Source organism: Lissotriton helveticus, chromosome 5_1 (genome assembly GCF_964261635.1).
Source record: "Lissotriton helveticus chromosome 5_1, aLisHel1.1, whole genome shotgun sequence".
NCBI classification, from domain to species: domain Eukaryota; kingdom Metazoa; phylum Chordata; class Amphibia; order Caudata; family Salamandridae; genus Lissotriton; species Lissotriton helveticus.
In genome coordinates this window covers 2,113,984,845-2,114,008,031 of record NC_136065.1, presented here as the reverse complement: position 1 = coordinate 2,114,008,031, position 23,187 = coordinate 2,113,984,845, and the positions used below count along the sequence as shown (strand labels likewise).

The 23,187-nt window shown below is 44.6% G+C and overlaps 1 protein-coding gene across 1 annotated transcript in view; it reads left to right on the top strand.

Moving 5' to 3' along the window:
* Nucleotides 1-23,187, top strand: part of CFAP77 (cilia and flagella associated protein 77) — an 846,033-nt gene that overhangs the window by 489,463 nt on the left and 333,383 nt on the right. The gene's annotated exons all lie outside the window — the stretch shown is intronic.

Sequence of the window (23,187 nt, the reverse complement as noted above, 5' to 3'; positions counted from 1 at the left end):
ACATGTATGGTTTGTATGCGTGGGTTCGGATCCGATCCTCATCCCCACTAGTTACGTATGGCGTCCACACGTTTCATGTAGACGTGTATGGTTTGCACGCGTGGGTTCAGATCCTATCCTCTTTGCCACTTGTTACATATGGTGTCCACATGCTCTATGTAGACATGTACGGTTTGCATGCGTAGGTTCAGATACTATCCTCTTTGCCACTTGTTACATATGGTGCCCACACATTCCTTGTAGACATGTATTCTTTGCACATGTGGGTTTGGATCCTAACCTTGTCGCCACTTGTTAATATAGTGTCCATACGTTCCATGTAGACATGTATGGTTTGCATGTTTGGGTTCGGATCCGATCCTCATCCCCACTAGTTACATATTGTGTCCACACGTTCCATGTAGACGTGTATGGTTTGCATGTGTGGGTTCAGATCCTATCCTCTTTGCCACTTGTTACATATGGTGTCCACATGCTCTATGTAGACATGTATGGTTTACATGCGTAGCTTCAGATCCTATCCTCTTTGCCACTTGTTACATATGGTGTCCACACGTTCCATGTAGACATGTATGGTTTGCATGCGTGTGTTCAGATCCTATCCTCGTCGCCACTTGTTACATATGGTGTCCACATGTTCCATGTAGACATGTATGGTTTGCATGCGTGGGTTCAGATCCTATCCTCTTTGCCACTTGTTACATATGGTGTCCACATGTTCCATGTAGACATGTATGGTTTGCGCATGCGTGGATTCAGATCCTATCCTTTTTTGCCACTTGTTACATATGGTGTCCACATGTTCCATGTAGACATGTATGGTTTGCATGCGTGGGTTCAGATCCTATCCTCGTCACCACTTGTTACATATGGTGTCCACACGTTCCGTGTAGACATGTATGGTTTGCATGCGTGGGTTCAGATCCTATCCTCTTTGCCACTTGTTACATATGGTATCCACACGTTCCATGTAGACATGTATGGTTTGCATGCGTGGGTTCAGATCCTATCCTCGTCGCCACTTGTTACATATGGTGTCCACACGTTCCATGTAGACATGTATGGTTTGCATGCGTGGGTTCAGATCCTATCCTCTTTGCCACTTGTTACATATGGTATCCACACGTTCCATGTAGACATGTATGGTTTGCATGCGTGGGTTCAGATCCTATCCTCGTCGCCACTTGTTACATATGGTGTCCACACGTTCCATGTAGACATGTATGGTTTGCATGCGTGGGTTCAGATCCTATCCTCGTCGCCACTTGTTACATATTGGAGTTCTGGACTAAATTACGGTCCAGAGGTGTCAGGGATAACACCCGAAGACCCCTGAGTTCTACCTGTCTTGGTGCACAAATAAAACAGAAACACGGGCTTCTCGATGGTGGCGTCAAAGACCAAAGGTTTATTACTGCAGGGATACAGAAGTCACAGAAACTACACACGGGCAGAGTCTAGGAGCCTGTTCGATTTGTACGAAGTGGGATGCTCCTTAAATACACACTTTTTAGCTGTAGGCAACATTCTTCACATACTCGCACACTTCTTAAACTTTGTATCCTAAACAATAAATATTTGGCGTTAAACAGGAACCGTCAACGAATTTCTGATGTCAAACATTACGAATGAGGGGTTCCCACTGTTCGATCAAAATATCATGTCATCTTCTCATTCAGGAGCCGGACCGCCTCATCGTAAATTCCGTTACCTCCCCCTAATAAAGGCCCAGAAGGAAAGGAGCAGAGCCAGGTGTAGAAGATAGAAAAACAGGATAAGAGATGTTTGTAGGTCATAAATGGGCAAGGCTGCCGTTTTCGGCCGCCTAATCATGATCAGGCCAACGAGCACGAGAACCAGTATAGCAGGACTGGCCTCAGGCAGAGGGAGCAGCTTCTGCCGAGTCATGCGGCCACAACGTTTCTGAACAGGGTGCACGTGTCATGACACAAGGTGAATCGCCGGCTAAAGCCTACGTGTCCTTTAGTGAGATGAATTGATCGGAGGTCACTGTTTGCTTATTGACTATGTGAGGGCAAGAATACAAGATGGATGCTGTATTCTAAAATGGATGCCATCGATGTACCGGCAATGTGCTTGTAACAAGAGTGTTCTTGCTCACAGCATAGCGAAAACACCAGGATATACTATATGGATCATTTACGGTTCACTGGAACCGAAATTATAGGTTTACGATAACGTTGAAAATACGGGTTTCGAATTGTCACGGAACCTCAGACCCTCCTTTTGCCCTTACATAGGCAATTACTCACTCTATGTCAGAGTCTGTCTCGATGTTCATCAGATCAGTAATATGTTGCTGTAGCATTATGTTTTCTCGCACCCTGTCTCCCAACACAGGTGGTTTCCTTAAACAGGTTGCAGCACAGAGGCTACACAAGGCAGGGCCACACTGGATAACAAGACAGCACGAGAATAGGAACACTAAGACAATACCAATGACCACCAGAACCTTCCATCCCCACGCTGATAATAGAGTCCAAAGCCATTCCATTAGCGACCAATTTCCCTTGTCTACGTGAATAGAGTCGGAAATTTTGTGTAGCTTAGAGATCGCTTCGTAGACTGTCGGAGCATTATTGGGGATATAAACACAGCAGCTCGATTGGATCATCCTGCATACCCCACCTCGATCTGCAAGTATTACATCAAGAACCATACGGTTCTGTAATGTCATGAGACGATCCGCCTGAAGCTCAGCTGTCAAGTTACTAAGGGCACCAGCAGTTTCTGTAATAGTAGATTCAACTACCCGTGTTAGCTGACGTAGATTTCTACTATTGGCCATAGGCCCCCAGAACGGAAGGAAACCTTTGAAGAAGTCTCCGGCTTCCTGACCAGCTGTGTCTTCCTTGCTGAAAACACCTCTTACCATTCTGGTTCTGTGGTAATTTGGGGCAGCTGTATATGTCGGAGGCAACAGTCGAGCGATATAACATGAACCTGAAAAGTCTGCAGGCAACCATGTATATGCCCTGTCTTTACAGATGAAGTAGGTACCCTTAGCGGTTAGGAAGGCCGGTGAAGAGTTTGATGGATACACGTAAGTTTCAACACAGTCACTCTTCCCTAGCCGAGCTCTTGGATTCCTCCCATTACCTTGCAAACAGACTTGACCTCGGTGAGGCACGACCCAAACTGGAGTGGAGCTTTTACGCTTGTTTTCACCCAAACTAATGCTATACTCCGTAGTATTCCAACTCAAATAGACTCGTAGCTCATCTTTAGGAATAAATGGGGTGTTATTGACGTCTTTAATCATGTCAGTTATTCCCTTTAACAAAGCTTTATTAGCGGAGTTATACTTGGTTGGAACGTGGAGGACGCGGGGGATAGGTCTCGAGGGCATAGACAAATACAGTCTGAAAGGCCCGACATGATCCATTATAGCTAAAAGGCAAGACCAGGTAGGGAATGCCTTTGTCCATAGTGTGTGGTATCAAACCGCACACCCAGCAGTCTGTTGTGTTAACTACCAGTTGGTGTTGGTGCAAGAGTTGTACAAAAGTGTTATTTATGAATTCTGAGCGTCGAGCTTGCTCATGTTCAGGAAACGGATAAAAGGAATGAAAAGAAGCATCAGTAGGAGAAACAGGTGCATGGGGAGGTACTGTAGTCGTGATCGGTGCAAAGATTAAATGAATACCAATGGCAATTCCACCCATCAACGTTATTAAAACAATCAAAAATGTAATTGCACATCGCATCAGAAAGCGTTTGCTATGTAAAATTTTGTATAATCTATTTCTGCGAGCATAAATTACATTCTCTCGGTGCAGCCCAGGAAGCTCCATCTTCTACAACCGCTCGTGACCACTGATGATTTGTACGTAGTTGAAAATGCCTCTATCAGCCCTGGGAGTTCCCAGGACTAACAGAAAGACCAAGTTTGTGTCTAGCCCCCGCAGATTCAACTAGGCACAAAGCCACGACCCTACGGCGACCCAGACGGCAAGGTAATAGAAACAACAAAAATAAAACAGGGAAATACAAAATATTCAGCAAACTTCCTGGCTGGAGGCAATGTAATAAAATATGAAAAATAGGCAGTTTCCTGCTTTATTTGTCCTTAGAATGAGAACGAAGGTTGTATCTCAGTTTTCCTGGTGTTGTTTGATCCGGGAATAGTTCGTTTTCGGCAGGACCAACAATGTTCGTATTTGTAGATGACAAATGTTTGTTCGATGCAGTGTTTTGGTCAGTGATCACAGAAACAGCTTCAGGGGGGAAGTCAGAGTTTGGTGAATCAGTTGTCAGTTCTGCATCACTGAAAGGAACATATCTAGGAACAGGTTCTGTATCAGAGGCACCAATTCCTTGTCTAACCCAGTTGTCATAGGGGAGTGGAAGGGGTACACGCTTAGTATGAGTAGCATGGACCCAATTTTTCCGGCCAACCACACGCACAGCAGTCCTTGTTGCCAAGAGCACTTGAAAAGGGCCCACAAACTTCGGTTGGAGATTCCTGGTCCGTCCGAAGTTTCGGATGACGATGAAATCTCCGGGTTTCAGCTGATGACCTGGACTTTCCGGAGGCTTTGGCAATGCATCGAAAACCTGTTGGTGAATGAGGCTCAATTTAGCAGTCAAGTCAAAAAGGTAATCAATTAACATTGGGTACTCTAGCTGCTTAAATTCTCGTGGTCTCGGTACTCCCCAGACATTTGCGGGGCGACCGAACACAATCTCATATGGGCTAAGCCCTACTCGAGAGTGCACAGTCGCTCTAGTGGATAACAAGGCCAGCGGTAGTGCATCTGGCCAGGACAAACCCGTGGAAGCTTGGATCTTAGCAAGTTTCAGTTTAAGTGTGCCATTGTACCCTTCAACTAAACCTGCTGACTGGGGGTGGTTCGCACTATGAAACTTCTGCTTAATCCCTAAACCTGCACACACACTCTGCATAACTTTCCCTACGAACTCACTCCCATTGTCTGACCATACGATGCGTGGCATTCCATACCTGGGGAAGTATTCTTTTAGGAGGATTTTAGCAGTGGACAAGGCAGTGTTATCTTTTAACGGATATGCTTCAATCCATCTTGAAAAAGCACAGACTACCACCAGGACATATCTAAGGTTATTACATCGGTCCATGTGGATGAAATCCAACTGAATCACTTCGAAGGGGCAAGAGGGAGGAGCGAAATGTCCAGCGGGTGTGGGAGTTCCCTTACCAGGATTATGCATCAGGCATACCATGCAGTTCCTAACCACTCTTTCTGCACACTTACTGATTCCATCATTCTTCCAGACTGGGGCCAACATTTTACAAATCCCTTTAGAACTGATGTGCGCTGTTCCATGCGCCATCGTTACCACCGCAAGCACATACGCATCCGGCAACATCCAACGCTGATGCTCCGACAAGTCAATCCAACATCCACCCGAGTCCAATTTGCCCGTTTTCTCTTTCCATACAATCTTTTCCTCTTCAGTCGCTTCTTCCTGAATTGCTTTCACACTTTCCACTGTGTCTTCACACATTCCCGATTCAGCAACCCATCTCGCAGATGTTGCAACATACATCCCACTCATCGTATTCCTAGCTGTCTGTTTAGCTATCTCATCAGCAAAAGCATTTCCACGACCAACATCATCCGTAATCGCTCGATGAGCGCTGCATTTCCTAATCGCAACTTCAGTCGGTAAGGTTAGAGATTCCAACAAGTCATTGACTAGCTGACCATGCTGGATCTTAGTCCCATGGGACGTAATAAAACCTCTTTCCTTCCACAGTCGACCAAAACTATGCGCTACGCCGAACGCATACTGACTGTCTGTGAACACATTCACTCTCTTTCCCTTTGCTAAAACACACGCTCTAGTCAATGCAATTAATTCTGCAGCTTGGGCAGAATTCTGACTCACTCTTGCAGTCTCCACAATCGTACTCAAAGTCGTTACTGCGTAGGCAGTTGTCACATCACCATTCTCTAATTTAAAACAAGACCCGTCAACATATAACGTGCCATCTGGATCTGGTAACGGAGTGTCATTAAGATCAATCCGTCCTTTTGTCTCCTCCTCGGTTCTAAAACAACAGTCATGGGGTTCAGAATCACTCGACTCCTGGCTAGTCGGTAACAGTGTTGCTGGATTCAGTATATTGCATCTTTTAATCTGAATGTGATTCGCTAGCAGTGTCAGCTCATAGCCTGATAATCTAGCACTGGTGAGGTGCTGAGTTTTCGTTTGGTTCATGAGTGTATCCACGGCATGTGGAACCATGACTATTAGCATATTGTTCATGACCAGACCAGCAGATTGTCGAATGGACACTGCAGCTGCTGCCGTAGCTCTTAAGCAACTTGGCAACGCTCTGGCTACCGGGTCTAATGTTGATGAAAAATACGCACAAGGACGTTGTTTATCCCCAAATCGTTGCCTCAAAACACTTAATGCACACCCTTCTCTTTCATGAACATAGAGTGTAAATGGTTTGCTGTAGTCAGGTGTACCCAACACAGGAGCTGAACACAGTGCTTTTCGTAACTCAGAGAAACTCTGCTGACATTCGTCAGACCATGGCACCGGACTCGGAACACCTTTTCCGGTCAGAGCCACCAATGGTTTTGCCAAGAGAGAAAAATTTGGGATCCATTGCCTGCAGTATGAAGTAATACCTAAAAACGCACGCACTTCTCTCTGTGTGCTAGGAACATTCATCTGAGTAATTGTTTTTATCCTCTCCGGGGTCAACCTTCTTCCCTCCTTTGACAAGAGATGACCTAGATAGGTCACTTCTTGGCAACAATATTGTAGTTTGGAAGGTGACACCTTGTGATTAAAATCCGACAAATGATGCAGTAGGGAAATTGTAGCTGTTTTGCAAGTTTCTTTGTCATCAGCAGCCACTAGAAGGTCATCTACATATTGGACCAAGGCAGAACCAGGAGGAAGTACAAAAGAATCTAACTGGCTCTTTAATGCCTGACTGTAAATGGATGGGCTTTCACAATAGCCTTGTGGAGCGCGTTTAAACCTGAAACTTCGACCTCCTAGAGAGAAGCCGAAAATATCTCTGCTTTCCTCGGCTATCGGAATGCTGAAAAAGGCATTTTTCAAGTCGATCACTGTAAACCATGTGGCCGTGGCAGGAATCAGCGTCAACAATGCAGTAATGTCTGGAACCACAGGAAACTGCGGAATCACAATTTTGTTAACCTCTCTAAGGTCAATTACAAATCTGTAGACTGGAGGTTTTGAAGGATCAGTGCGTTTTAGAATCGGCAGGACAGGACTGTTACAGACATTCCCTCTAGTTTCTTCTATTACGTCTTTCTGGATTAGGTCTTGTACTATCAATAAAAGCGCACGTTCGCCTTCGCTAGAGATCCTATATTGTGGGATTCGTGGGAATTTAACATTTGCTTTTAAACTTACTACATAAGGAGGAATTTCCAAAAGACCTACATCATTAGGACCAGTCGCCCAAAGAGTATCAGGGAGAGAACGCAGCTCCAGTGGGAGCCCGTCCTTTGACAGGTATATTGGGGAGATGACTCTCTTACCCAACGTGAGCTGTACTCCTGAAGGAGAACAGTACAGTGTCGCATACAGGCGTTTTAACAGATCTAAACCAAGCAGATTTTCACTGCAGCCGGTCGTCAAAATCAAGGGTGCTTTTAATTGACGAGGCCCAACAGAAATAGACAAAGGACCAGAAACAGGATTGTGAACAGGGGCGCCTGAAAAACCTACTGAAACGTTTGTTAAGCCAGACAAAGGTGCGCCAGGGAGTTTCGCATGCATGATAGAACTTTTTGCTGCACCAGTATCCAACAGAAACGGTTCGACCACACCTGATGTAGCTACTGCGACATAAGGCCCACTCTGATCTACTGGAACTGATACTACTCCCTCTCTCTGTCCATGGCTGTCCTAGTACTCATTTTGTTGAAATTCCTCGCTAACCTCACAGTAATCTTCTACATGGTACTGTTGCGATCTACCAGGCTGTACAGATTGTCCATTCCGCTGATCGAAATAATTAGAAGGGCGATCATTAGTCTGCGGAGGCATAGTACCTCGTCCTCGGCCTCTAGGGGTTTGCGTAAAACCACCACGACCTCTCTGAGCTGGAACGCTATTATTTTGTGCTAGGACTGGACACTCATTCTTGTAATGACCTTCCTTTTTGCAGTAAGCACACTGATTCCATTGGTACTGCGGTCTTTGGGAACCGTAATCGGTTCTCTGATGTGGCCCTTGCTGTGAGTTTGTCTGATTTGTGCGAGGTGGATATGCCTGTTGCAAAAGGACTTTAGTTTTTAAATCTTTTGTTTTCTTTTCTGACTTTTCTTTCTCTTCTTTATCCCTATTTTCATAGTACTGAGCAGTTGCAAGTATTTGCGCAGTCGTAGAGACAGCCCACGCACTTTCAGAATCTTTTAATTTATTACTAAGCTCTGGGAACAAGTTATGCACGAATTTATCGACAAACAATCTCTGGCCTCCCTCCGTGCTCATATCCTGACCACTGTGATCTACGAAAGTTTCTTCAAATCTAGTGAAGAAGTCGGAGACGCTTTCGTCTTTCTTCTGCTTGCATGCGGACAGTTTGTCCCAATTAACGCGCAATGCTGGCATCAAAGTTTTCATTAGATCGATTATCCTACCAGGTAAATTAGCAATTACAGGTTCAGGCTTGGAACCACCAATTTGTTGACCATCTGCCGCTACTATGGCTGGCCAATCATCACCTAGAGCAACTGGATGATTTTCGTTACGAATTTTAGCCCAAATAGGTTGCGGCACTACATTGCCAAATAGCATGTCGATGTCTGCTAAGTTCATGACACAAGCTTGAACCGTCTGAGTCAGCTCTTTATAATACCCAGCTGGGTTTTTACGCGGGTCTGGCAAAGCCTGTTTTACTGCTAATACTTCAGCTCGTTTCCACGGAATGTGTATCCACACTCTCTGGAACTGCGCTGGAGCGGCTGCAATACCATTGGCCGCATCAGCTTGAATGGCTTCGCGCCATATTGGCGGAACCTCCCTCATCGGATATTGACGACCTTGTTTTGAGCTACGTTTCTCTAGGTCCCTTGGTGAGCGGAGAGACGGATCAAACCTATAGCCTAAAATCAGTTCCATCGCTTCTTTTACATCCTGGCCTACTATCACACCTGCGGCAAATTTTTGTTGAACATGGATTAATTCATCCGGAATTGATTCAGAGTCGTCCTCCTCCAAATCCTCACGCAAAAGGGAACACATTACATCGAACACATACCGGTGTGTCGGTTCGTTCCATTGCATAAATGTATCTAATACATCTCGTACATCATACCTTCCAACTTTCGAAATCCACCTAAGGGCTGTAGAATCTAATATTCCTCGTTCTTCAACACTCGGAAGCTGACTACGTCTCTGAGTAGATACAGATGCAGGAGTCTTAATCAGAGTTTTGTAAAAAGGAGATAGAATATTAGTGACAGATTCGGTGATTTTCCGACGAACAGAATGCGGAGAGATAAAGCTTGCAGAATGTTTGAGTAGAGATGTAGTTGGAACAGATGAAATAGTAAGAGTAGGGGTAGCAGGCAAAGCAACTTGCGAAATAACAGGTATAAGCGAAGCGGGCATAGGCAGAGGAGCAGGCAATCCTGGAAGAGGGGTTGCCGGAAAAACGTTGTTAACCACAGGGAGTGCAGGAGCTAGATTCAAGGGAGCAGGGGCAGGTATCCCAGGCTGTCCAGTAGCCGGTAATAAAACATGTGGCAATGGCGGGGCCGTAGCACCCTGTGCATACGGTGGAGTTGACCTCAACAAGTAAGACAATAGGGGATCCTTTTCATGGTCCTCTACTGGCTTAGCAGCACATGATGGCAAGGCGGGGTAGCACTTGTCAATCGCCAAATTACGCTCTCTATCAGATATCTCTATTGCTTTCTCAGTTTCATCGAGTTGTAGCTGCTTAGCAGACTGTATTAAGGTCAACTCTTGCTCTTTTTGCTCTTTCTTCAATTTCTTAAGCTCTCTTTGTTTGCATTCTTTCCGCCAATAACGGAAAGAATCAAACATTGCCGGCCGGGCTTTCTTCTTAAACAGTTTCATTTCCAAATTATCAAGGATTTCGGGTTCAAAACTACCATGTAGTGGCCAACTAAGGACACCATCCTTTTTCGTGTAGCGGACCCACACCTCATTATAAGATATAGGCCCCACACCATGCTTGCAGTAGAGCTCATAAGTAGGAGTTCCAATTGGAGGAACCGGACATGAGTCCTCCAACCGGGAATCCCTGTGTATTCTAAAACATGAAAACATACACTTTTTCCGATCTACCATTTTGAAAAACCGGAACACAGAACAAACACAGACAAAGCTGCGCAATCGAGAACTTAGGCCTATCAAATGAACCAATGAATCGACACCCAAACCAAACCAAAGATTATCGTAACGAGAACAACCAGTGATAATCTACAAAACCAAGTCAAGTCAGAGAACTGAAAGGATCATCCGAACAGGAGCAACCAATTGATAAATCCTTACAAAGTAACCAAAAACAACCAGCAACCACTTAATACTTAACTGAGGCACTGTAGACGTCACCAAGGAGAAACCCGTCACGTCTCGCCGTACTAAGGTCTGCACCTCGGGTCCAAGACAGGGCGACAGTCAAGGCAGCGGACCTTTGTAGCCGTCTGAACGGGAACCCTCGTGGAAGAGAACGTCGGGCCACTTTTGCGATATACCGGGATCGATGAAGTGGGGCGCCTCCCTCTGGAATCTTCACACGAAGCTTCTCGAAATCTTCAGGCTTTTGGACCGATACCGAATGACGTCGCCCACGTTGGAGCGCCAATTGGAGTCCTGGACTAAATTACGGTCCAGAGGTGTCAGGGATAACACCCGAAGACCCCTGAGTTCTACCTGTCTTGGTGCACAAATAAAACAGAAACACGGGCTTCTCGATGGTGGTGTCAAAGACCAAAGGTTTATTACTGCACGGATACAGAAGTCACAGAAACTACACACGGGCAGAGTCTAGGAGCCTGTTCGATTTGTACGAAGTGGGATGCTCCTTAAATACACACTTTTTAGCTGTAGGCAACATTCTTCACATACTCGCACACTTCTTAAACTTTGTATCCTAAACAATAAATATTTGGCGTTAAACAGGAACCGTCAACGAATTTCTGATGTCAAACATTACGAATGAGGGGTTCCCACTGTTCGATCAAAATATCATGTCATCTTCTCATTCAGGAGCCGGACCGCCTCATCGTAAATTCCGTTACCTCCCCCTAATAAAGGCCCAGAAGGAAAGGAGCAGAGCCAGGTGTAAAAGATAGAAAAATAGGATAAGAGATGTTTGTAGGTCATAAATGGGCAAGGCTGCCGTTTTCGGCCGCCTAATCATGATCAGGCCAACGAGCACGAGAACCAGTATAGCAGGACTGGCCTCAGGCAGAGGGAGCAGCTTCTGCCGAGTCATGCGGCCACAACGTTTCTGAACAGGGTGCACGTGTCATGACACAAGGTGAATCGCCGGCTAAAGCCTACGTGTCCTTTAGTGAGATGAATTGATCGGAGGTCACTGTTTGCTTATTGACTATGTGAGGGCTAGAATACAAGATGGATGCTGTATTCTAAAATGGATGCCATCGATGTACCGGCAATGTGCTTGTAACAAGAGTGTTCTTGCTCATAGCATAGCGAAAACACCAGGATATACTATATGGATCATTTACGGTTCACTGGAACCGAAATTATAGGTTTACGATAACGTTGAAAATACGGGTTTCGAATTGTCACGGAACCTCAATATGGTGTCCACACGTTCCATGTAGACATGTATGGTTTGCATGCGTGGGTTCAGATCCTATCCTCTTTGCCACTTGTTACATATGGTGTCCACACGTTCCATGTAGACATGTATGGTTTGCATGCGTGGGTTCAGATCCTATCCTCTTTGCCACTTGTTACATATGGTGTCCACACGTTCCATGTAGACATGTATGGTTTGCATGCGTGGGTTCAGATCCTATCCTCTTTGCCACTTGTTACATATGGTATCCACACGTTCCATGTAGACATGTATGGTTTGCATGCGTGGGTTCAGATCCTATCCTCGTCGCCACTTGTTACATATGGTGTCCACACGTTCCATGTAGACATGTATAGTTTGCATGCGTGGGTTCAGATCCTATCCTCTTTGCCACTTGTTACATATGGTATCCACACGTTCCATGTAGACATGTATGGTTTGCATGCGTGGGTTCAGATCCTATCCTCGTCGCCACTTGTTACATATGGTGTCCACACGTTCCATGTAGACATGTATGGTTTGCATGCGTGGGTTCAGATCCTATCCTCGTCGCCACTTGTTACATATGGTGTCCACACGTTCCATGTAGACATGTATGGTTTGCATGCGTGGGTTCAGATCCTATCCTCTTTGCCACTTGTTACATATGGTGTCCACACGTTCCATGTAGACATGTATGGTTTGCATGCGTGGGTTCAGATCCTATCCTCTTTGCCACTTGTTACATATGGTGTCCACACGTTCCATGTAGACATGTATGGTTTGCATGCGTGGGTTCAGATCCTATCCTCTTTGCCACTTGTTACATATGGTGTCCACACATTTCTTGTAGACATGTCTGCCTGGCATGTGAAGGCTACAATCCCATCCTCCTCACCACTTGTTACATATGGTGCCCACACATTTCTTGTAGACATGTATGCTTTGCACGTGTGGGTTCGGATCCTATCCTCCTCACCACTAGTTACATGTGGTGTCCACACGTTCCATGTAGACATGTATGGTTTGCATGTGGGGGCGCGGATCCCATCCTCGTTGCCACTTGTTATGTATGGTGTCCACACATTCCTTTTAGACATGTATTCTTTGCAAGCGGAGGCTCCAATCCCTCCTTCGTCACCACTTGTTACATATGGTATCCACGCGTTCCTTGTAGACATGTATGTTTATCCTCCAGTTTGCCTGAAGGACATTACAACGGCTATATGATGCGTCTGCTTCCTCCACTAGTCATTTCTTCACCCCACCCCATTCTCTTTTTGAATGGAACCAACATGACCTCAGGATCCACACATGAACCTTATGTTATTACTTCAACCCACAACAGGTACTTCACAAATGTAACTGACGTCCCTTCCTTCGCAGGAGACAGAGAATAACACCATATTCGCAGTGTAAATGTTGCTAGGCAGTCCATAAGGTTAGATGCATAAGTCAGGGCCCATCATAATCACCTGGTGCTGGTGAATGGAAATGGCTGAAGATCATTTTCTGCATCCAGTCTGACATTAACTTGGGAAGGGATTCTGAAGTATGGAAGCTTTCATATCCTTGAGAACCACTGTTACTGCATGTAGGTTCCCTGCATCATCAGCTGATGTGCAGAGCTCTCAGCTAGAATACCTGCCAGTACATAATCACCAAATCACATTTGATGTAACAAAGCCCACTGTTGATCAACTCACACCTATTGCATGTCGCTAGTAGGAAGCTGCACAGCCTCTACTGTGGACATCACATAGGCCTTTTGGTTACTGAGTCCAGGACAGATTTCTCCTCAAGGCCGGCCATTACTGGGCAGTGAGAGTGGCCATAGCTTGTTTTCTCCTTGTTGTCCGATGACCCTGAATACTCCTTCATTCAAAGAGAAGCAGTGTTCTCACAGCTGGCATGGATCTCTATTAGTAGATGTGGAGGAGCAGTCTCTGCTTCCACAGAGGGTGTGTTGTTTTTAGGACTCATACAACACCGCATCCTCGGACTAGCAGCGGATAGCTGCGACCCCAAGCAAGTGGTACCTACTGGCTGTATGCATGCTTCCTTCAAATCCTACAGGGAGTTTCTGGGTCCAGGCTCGAAATGCAGCCAGACATAGGTGGACAGGTCAAGGTATCCCACTGGTGCAGAGAATTAAGCTTGCCAAGCATGGTCACTGCTCCAGTGCTTCTCACGTGCACTTCGATGTTCATTGCTTTACTTCTTCACCATAATCACTACTAAGAGATTTATAAAGCACTGTAGATATCCAGGTGCTGATCAGAGTGACCATTCTCCATAGAACTGTTTCATTGAGAAATGGATTCACTCATCCGTTGCTCTTTGTCTAAGAATCCTCTGCAGTGTCCACTGGATTCACTCCTCCATTGCTACTTGTCTAAGATTCTTCTGCAGTGTCCACTAGATTCTCCTCTCCGTTGTTACTTGTCTAAGATTCTTCTGCAGTGTCCACTGGATTCTCCTCTCCATTGCTACTTGTCTAAGATTCTTCTGCAGTGTCCACTGGATTCACTCCTCCATTGTTACTTGTCTAAGATTCTTCTGCAGTGTCCACTAGATTCTCCTCTCCGTTGTTACTTGTCTAAGATTCTTCTGCAGTGTCCACTGGATTCTCCTCTCCATTGTTACTCGTCTAAGATTCTTCTGCAGTGTCCACTGGATTCACTCCTCCATTGTTACTTGTCTAAGATTCTTCTGCAGTGTCCACTAGATTCACTCTTCCATTGTTGCTTGTCTAAGACTCCTCAGCAGTGTCCACTGGATTCTCCTCTCCATTGTTACTTGTCTAAGATTCTTCTGCAGTGGCCACTGGATTCACTCCTCCATTGTTACTTGTCGTAGACTCCTCTGCAGTGTCCACTGGATTCACTCCTCCATTGTTACTTATCTAAGATTCTTCAGCGGTGTCCTCTGGATTCACTCCTCCATTGTTACTTGTCTAAGATTCTTCAGCAGTGTCCACTGGATTCTACTCTCCATTGTTACTTGTATAAGATTCTTCTGCAGTGTCCACTGGATTCTCCTCTCCATTGTTACTTGTCTAAGACTCTACTGCAGTGTCCACTGGATTCACTCCTCCATTGTTACTTGTGTAAGACTCTACTGCAGTGTCCACTGGATTCACTCCTGCATTGTTACTTGTCTAAGATTATTCTGCAGTGTCCACTGGATTCTCCTCTCCATTGTTACTTGTCTAAAACTCTACTGCAGTGTCCACTGGATTCACTCCTCCATTGTTACTTGTCTAAGACTCTACTGCAGTGTCCACTGGATTCTCCTCGCCATTGTTACTTGTCTAAGACTCTACTGCAGTGTCCACTGGATTCACTCCTCCATTGTTACTTGTCTAAGATTATTCTGCAGTGTCCACTGGATTCACTCCTCCATTCTTACTTGTCTAAGATTCTTCTGCAGTGTCCACTGGATTCTCCTCTCCATTGTTACTTGTCTAAGATTCTTCTGCAGTGTCCACTGGATTCTCCTCTCCATTGTTACGTGTCTAAGACTCTACTGCAGTGTCCACTGGATTCACTCCTCCATTGTTACTTGTCTAAGATTCTTCTGCAGTGTCCACTGGATTCTCCTCTCCATTGTTACTTGTCTAAGACTCTACTGCAGTGTCCACTGGCTTCACTCCTCCATTGTTACTTTGTCTAAGACTCTACTGCAGTGTCCACTGGATTCACTCCTGCATTGTTACTTGTCTAAGATTATTCTGCAGTGTCCACTGGATTCACTCCTCCATTGTTACTTGTCTAAGATTCTTCTGCAGTGTCCACTGGATTCTTCTCTCCATTGTTGCTCGTCTGAGACTCCTCAGCAGTGTCCACTGGATTCTCCTCTCCATTGTTACTTGTCTAAGATACTTCTGCAGTGTCCTCTGGATTCCCTCCTCCATTGTTACTTGTCTAGGATTCTTCTGCAGTGTCCACTGGATTCACTCCTCCATTGTTACTTGTCGTAGACTCCTCTGCAGTGTCCACTGGATTCACTCCTCCATTGTTACTTATCTAAGATTCTTCAGCGGTGTCCTCTGGATTCACTCCTCCATTGTTACTTGTCTAAGACTCTACTGCAGTGTCCACTGGATTCACCCCTCCATTGTTACTTGTCTAAGACTCTACTGCAGTGTCCACTGGATTCACTCCTGCATTGTTACTTGTCTAAGATTATTCTGCAGTGTCCTCTGGATTCACTCTTCCATTGTTACTTGTTTAAGACTCCTTAACAGTGTCCTCTGGAATCAATCCTCCAATTGTTACTTGTTTAAGACTCCTCTGCAGTGTCCACTTGATTCACTCCTCTATTGTTACTTGTCTAAGACTCCACTGCAGTGTCCCCTGGATTCACTCCTCCATTGTTACTTGTCTAAGACTCCTCTCCAGTGTCTACTGGATTGACTTCCCCTTTGTTACTTGTCTAAGATTTATCTGCATCGTCCACTGTATTTACTCCTCCATTGTTAGTTGTCTAAGATTCTTCTGCAGTGTTCTCTGTATTCACTCCTCCGTTGTTACTTGTCTAGGATTATTCTGTAGTGTTCACTGGACTCACTCCTGCATGCATTGTTACTTGTCTAAGATTCTTCTGCAGTGTCCACTGGATTCACTCCTCCATTGTTACTTGTCTATGATTCTTCTGCAGTGTCCACTGGATTCACTCCTCCATTGTTACTTGTCTAAGATTCTTCTGCAGTGTCCACTGGATTCACTACTCCATTTTTACTTGTCTAAGATTCTTCTGCAGTGTCCTCTGGATTCACTCCTCCATTGATACTTGTCTAAGATTCATCCGCAGTGTCCACTGGACTCACTCCTCTATTGTTACTTGTCTAAGACTGTACTGCACTGTTCACTGGATTCACTCCTCTTTTGTTACTCATTTAAGACTCCTCTGCAGCGTCTACTGGATTCACTCCTCCATTGTTACTTGTCTAAGATTCTTCTGCAGTGCCCACTGGATTCTCCTCTCCATTGTTACTTGTCTAAGATTCTTCTGCAGTGTCCACTGGATTCACTCCTCCATTGTTACTTGTCTAAGATTCTACTGTAGTGTCCTCTAAATTCACTCCTCCATTGATACTTGTCTAAGATTCTTCTGCAGTGTCCACTGGATTCACTCCTCCATTGTTACTTGTCTAAGATTCTACTGCAGTGTCCACTGGATTCATTCCTCCAGTGTTACTTGTCTAAGATTCTTCTGCAGTGTCTACTGGATTCACTCCTCCATTGTTACTTGTCTAAGATTCTTCTGCAGTGTCCACTGGATTCTCCTCTCCAATGTTACTTGTCTAACATTCTTCTGCAGTGTCCTCTGGATTCACTCCTCATTGTTACTTGTCTAAGATTCTTCTGCAGTGTCCACTGGATTCACTCCTCCATTGTTACTTGTCGTAGACTCCTCTGCAGTGTCCACTGGATTCACTCCTCCATTGTTACTTATCTAAGATTCTTCAGCGGTGTCCTCTGGATTCACTCCTCCATTGTTACTTGTCTAAGACTCTACTGCAGTGTCCACTGGATTCACCCCTCCATTGTTACTTGTCTAAGACTCTACTGCAGTGTCCACTGGATTCACTCCTGCATTGTTACTTGTCTAAGATTCTACAGCAGTGTCCACTGGATTCTACTCTCCATTGTTACTTGTATAAGATTCTTCTGCAGTGTCCACTGGATTCTCCTCTCCATTGTTACTTGTCTAAGACTCTACTGCAGTGTCCACTGGATTCACTCCTGCATTGTTACTTGTGTAAGACTCTACTGCAGTGTCCACTGGATTCACTCCTGCATTGTTACTTGTCTAAGATTATTCTGCAGTGTCCACTGGATTCTCCTCTCCATTGTTACTTGTCTAAAACTCTACTGCAGTGTCCACTGGATTCACTCCTCCATTGTTACTTGTCTAAGACTCTACTGCAGTGTCCACTGGATTCTCCTCGCCATTGTTACTTGTCTAAGACTCTACTGCAGTGTCCACTGGATTCACTCCTCCATTGTTACTTGTCTAAGATTATTCTGCAGTGTCCACTGGATTCTCCTCTCCATTGTTACGTATCTAAGACTCTACTGCAGTGTCTACTGGATTCACTCCTCCATTGTTACTTGTCTAAGATTCTTCTGCAGTGTCCACTGGATTCTCCTCTCCATTGTTACTTGTCTAAGACTCTACTGCAGTGTCCACTGGATTCACTCCTCCATTGTTACTTTGTCTAAGACTCTACTGCAGTGTCCACTGGATTCACTCCTGCATTGTTACTTGTCTAAGATTATTCTGCAGTGTCCACTGGATTCACTCCTCCATTGTTACTTGTCTAAGATTCTTCTGCAGTGTCCACTGGATTCTTCTCTCCATCGTTACTTGTCTAAGATTCTTCTGCAGTGTCCACTAGATTCACTCCTCCATTGTTACGTGCCTAAGATTCTTCTGCAGTGTCCACTGGATTTTCCTTTCCAATGTTACGTGTCTAAGATTCTTCTGCGGTGTCCACTGGACTCACTCTTCCATTGTTGCTTGTCTGAGACTCCTCAGCAGTGTCCACTGGATTCTCCTCTCCATTGTTACTTGTCTAAGATACTTCTGCAGTGTCCTCTGGATTCACTCCTCCATTGTTACTTGTCTAAGATTCTTCTGCAGTGTCCACTGGATTCACTCCTCCATTGTTACTTGTCGTAGACTCCTCTGCAGTGTCCACTGGATTCACTCCTCCATTGTTACTTATCTAAGATTCTTCAGCGGTGTCTTCTGGATTCACTCCTCCATTGTTACTTGTCTAAGACTCTACTGCAGTGTCCACTGGATTCACCCCTCCATTGTTACTTGTCTAAGACTCTACTGCAGTGTCCACTGTATTCACTCCTGCATTGTTACTTGTCTAAGATTATTCTGCAGTGTCCTCTGGATCACTCTTCCATTGTTACTTGTTTAAGACTCCTCAACAGTGTCCTCTGGAATCAATCCTCCAATTGTTACTTGTTTAAGACTCCTCTGCAGTGTCCACTTGATTCACTCCTCTATTGTTACTTGTCTAAGACTCCACTGCAGTGTCCCCTGGATTCACTCTTCCATTGTTACTTGTCTAAGACTCCTCTGCAGTGTCTACTGGATTGACTTCCCCTTTGTTACTTGTCTAAGATTTATCTGCATCGTCCACTGGATTTACTCCTCCATTGTTAGTTGTCTAAGATTCTTCTGCAGTGTTCTCTGTATTCACTCCTCCGTTGTTACTTGTCTAGGATTATTCTGTAGTGTTCACTGGACTCACTCCTGCATTGTTACTTGTCTAAGATTCTTCTGCAGTGTCCACTGGATTCACTCCTCCATTGTTACTTGTCTATGATTCTTCTGCAGTGTCCACTGGATTCACTCCTCCATTGTTACTTGTCTAAGATTCTTCTGCAGTGTCCACTGGATTCACTCCTCCATTTTTACTTGTCTAAGATTCTTCTGCAGTGTCCTCTGGATTCACTCCTCCATTGATACTTGTCTAAGATTCTTCTGCAGTGTCCACTGGACTCACTCCTCTATTGTTACTTGTCTAAGACTGTACTGCACTGTTCACTGGATTCACTCCTCTTTTGTTACTCATCTAAGACTCCTCTGCAGCGTCTACTGGATTCACTCCTCCATTGTTACTTGTCTAAGATTCTTCTGCAGTGCCCACTGGATTCCCCTCTCCATTGTTACTTGTCTAAGATTCTTCTGCAGTGTCCACTGGATTCACTCCTCCATTGTTACTTGTCTAAGATTCTACTGTAGTGTCCTCTAAATTCACTCCTCCATTGATACTTGTCTAAGATTCTTCTGCAGTGTCCACTGGATTCACTCCTCCATTGTAACTTGTCTAAGATTCTACTGCAGTGTCCACTGGATTCATTCCTCCATTGTTACTTGCCTAAGATTCTTCTGCAGTGTCCACTGGATTCACTCCTCCATTGTTACTTGTCTAAGATTCTTCTGCAGTGTCCACTGGATTCTCCTCTCCAATGTTACTTGTCTAAGATTCTTCCGCAGTGTCCTCTGGATTTACTCCTCCATTGTTACTTGTCTAAGATTCTTCTGCAGTGTCCACTGGATTCACCCCTCCATTGTTACTTGTCGTAGACTCCTCTGCAGTGTCCACTGGATTCACTCCTCCATTGTTATTTATCTAAGATTCTTCAGCGGTGTCCTCTGCATTCACTCCTCCATTGTTCCTTGTCTAAGACTCTACTGCAGTGTCCACTGGATTCACCCCTCCATTGTTACTTGTCTTAGACTCTACTGCAGTGTCCACTGGATTCACTCCTGCATTGTTACTTGTCTAAGATTATTCTGCAGTGTCCTCTGGATTCACTCTTCCATTGTTACTTGTTTAAGACTCCTCAACAGTGTCCTCTGGAATCAATCCTCCAATTGTTACTTGTTTAAGACTCCTCTGCAGTGTCCACTTGATTCACTCCTCTATTGTTACTTGTCTAAGACTCCACTGCAGTGTCCCCTGGATTCAATCCTCCATTGTTACTTGTCTAAGACTCCTCTGCAGTGTCTACTGGATTGACTTCCCCTTTGTTACTTGTCTAAGATTTATCTGCATCGTCCACTGGATTTACTCCTCCATTGTTAGTTGTCTAAGATTCTTCTGCAGTGTTCTCTGTATTCACTCCTCCGTTGTTACTTGTCTAGGATTATTCTGTAGTGTTCACTGGACTCACTCCTGCATTGTTACTTGTCTAAGATTCTTCTGCAGTGTCCTCTGGATTCACTCCTCCATTGATACTTGTCTAAGATTCTTCTGCAGTGTCCACTGGACTCACTCCTCTATTGTTACTTGTCTAAGACTGTACTGCACTGTTCACTGGATTCACTCCTCTTTTGTTACTCATCTAAGACTCCTCTGCAGCGTCTACTGGATTCACTCCTCCATTGTTACTTGTCTAAGATTCTTCTGCAGTGCCCACTGGATTCTCCTCTCCATTGTTACTTGTCTAAGATTCTTCTGCAGTGTCCACTGGATTCACTCCTCCATTGTTACTTGTCTAAGATTCTACTGTAGTGTCCTCTAAATTCACTCCTCCATTGATACTTGTCTAAGATTCTTCTGCAGTGTCCACTGGATTCACTCCTCCATTGTTACTTGTCTAAGATTCTACTGCAGTGTCCACTGGATTCATTCCTCCATTGTTACTTGTTTAAGATTCTTCTGCAGTGTCTACTGGATTCACTCCTCCATTGTTACTTGTCTAAGATTCTTCTGCAGTGTCCACTGGATTCTCCTCTCCAATGTTACTTGTCTAAGATTCTTCTGCAGTGTCCACTGGATTCAATCTTCCATTATTGCTTGTCTAAGACTCTCTGCAGTGTCCTCTAGATTAACTCCTCCATTGTTACTTGTCTAGGATTCTTCTGTAGTGTCCACTGAATTCACTCCTCTTTTGTTATTTGTCTAAGATTCCTCTGCAGTGTCCACTGGATTCATTCTTCATTATTGCTTGTCTAAGACTATTTGTCAGTGTCCTGTGGACTCACTCCTCCATTGTTACTTTTCTAAGATTCCTCTGCAGTGTCCACTGGATTCACTCCTTCATTGTTACTTGTATAGGATTCTTCTGCAGTGTCCACTGAATTCAATCTTTCATTATTGCTTGTCTAGGACTCTTCTGCAGTGTCCTCTGGATTCACTCCTCCATTGTTACTTTTATAATATTCTTCTGCAGTGCCCACTGGATTCACTCCTCTATTATTACATGTCTAAGATTCTTCTGCAGTGTCCACTGAATTCACTCTTCCATTGTTACTTGCCGAAGATTCTTCTGCAGTGTCCTTTGGATTCACTCCTCCATTGTTACTTGTCTAAGATTCTTCTGCCGTGTCCTCTGGATTCACTCCTCCATTGTTACTTGTCTAAGATTCATCTGCAGTATTCACTGGATTTGCTCTGCCATTGTTGCTTGTCTAAGACCCTTCTGCAGTGTCCTCTGGATTCACTCCTCCATTGTTACTTTTATAATATTCTTATGCAGTGCCCACTGGATTCTCTCCTCTATTGTTACTTGTCTAAGATTCTTCTGCAGTGTCCACTGAATTCACTCTTCCATTGTTACTTGCCGAAGATTCTTCTGCATTGTCCACTGGATTCTCCTCTCCAGTGTTACTTGTCTAAGACTCTACTGCAGTGTCCACTGGATTCACTCCTCCATTGTTACTTGTCTAAGACTCTACTGCAGTGCCCACTGGATTCACTCCTCCATTCTTACTTGTCTAAGATTATTCTGCAGTGTCCACTGGATTCTCCTCTCCATTGTTACGTGTCTAAGACTCTACTGCAGTGTCCACTGGATTCACTCCTCCATTGTTACTTGCCTAAGATTCTTCTGCAGTGTCCACTAGATTCACTCCTCCATTGTTACTTGTCTAAGATTCTACTGCATTGTCCACTGGATTCATTCCTCCATTGTTACTTATCTAAGATTCCTCTGCAGTGTCCACTGGATTCACTCCTCCATTGTTACTTGTCTAAGATTCTTGTGCAGTGTCCACTGGATTCTCCTCTCCAATGTTACTTGTCTAAGATTCTTCTGCAGTGTCCTCTGGATTCACTCCTCCATTGTTACTTGTCTAAGATTCTTCTTCAGTGTCCACTGGATTCACTCCTCCATTGTTACTTGTCGTAGACTCCTCTGCAGTGTCCACTGGATTCACTCCTCCATTGTTACTTATCTAAGATTCTTCAGCGGTGTCCTCTGGATTCACTCCTCCATTGTTACTTGTCTAAGACTCTACTGCAGTGTCCACTGGATTCACCCCTCCATTGTTACTTGTCTAAGACTCTACTGCAGTGTCCACTGGATTCACTCCTGCATTGTTACTTGTCTAAGATTCTTCAGCAGTGTCCACTGGATTCTACTCTCCATTGTTACTTGTATAAGATTCTTCTGCAGTGTCCACTGGATTCTACTCTCCATTGTTACTTGTCTAAGACTCTACTGCAGTGTCCACTGCATTAACTCCTCCATTGTTACTTGTGTAAGACTCTACTGCAGTGTCCACTGGATTCACTCCTGCATTGTTACTTGTCTAAGATTATTCTGCAGTGTCCACTGGATTCTCCTCTCCATTGTTACTTGTCTAAAACTCTACTGCAGTGTCCACTGGATTCACTCCTCTATTGTTACTTGTCTAATACTCTACTGCAGTGTCTACTGGATTCTCCTCGCCATTGTTACTTGTCTAAGACTCTACTGCAGTGTCCACTGGATTCACTCCTCCATTGTTACTTGTCTAAGATTATTCTGCAGTGTCCACTGGATTCATTCCTCCATTCTTACTTGTCTAAGATTCTTCTGCAGTGTCCACTGGATTCTCCTCTCCATTGTTACTTGTCTAAGATTCTTCTGCATTGTCCACTGGAT